This window comes from Cololabis saira, chromosome 10, assembly GCF_033807715.1.
Source record: "Cololabis saira isolate AMF1-May2022 chromosome 10, fColSai1.1, whole genome shotgun sequence".
Taxonomy (NCBI): Eukaryota; Metazoa; Chordata; class Actinopteri; order Beloniformes; family Belonidae; genus Cololabis; species Cololabis saira.
In genome coordinates, this window is record NC_084596.1 from 33,185,935 (window position 1) to 33,186,154 (window position 220).

A 220-nucleotide genomic window follows, 5' to 3' on the forward strand; every position below is an offset into this window, starting at 1 on the left:
TTCTCTCTTTTTTAAAAAAAATTGTAAATGAATATATAAAAAAAATGTTGAGACGACGTTTTTTTCCACTCTTTCGGTGATTTATTTATTTTTCAAATCTTTTTTTTTTCAATAGTGTTTCTATGACAACGACACATTGCGCTAAAACTCCGGAAGTGCAGTTACGCGGTCGACGCTGGATGAGCGCCGTGTTTCGGGTTGGTCCCTCAGTCCGCCTCGG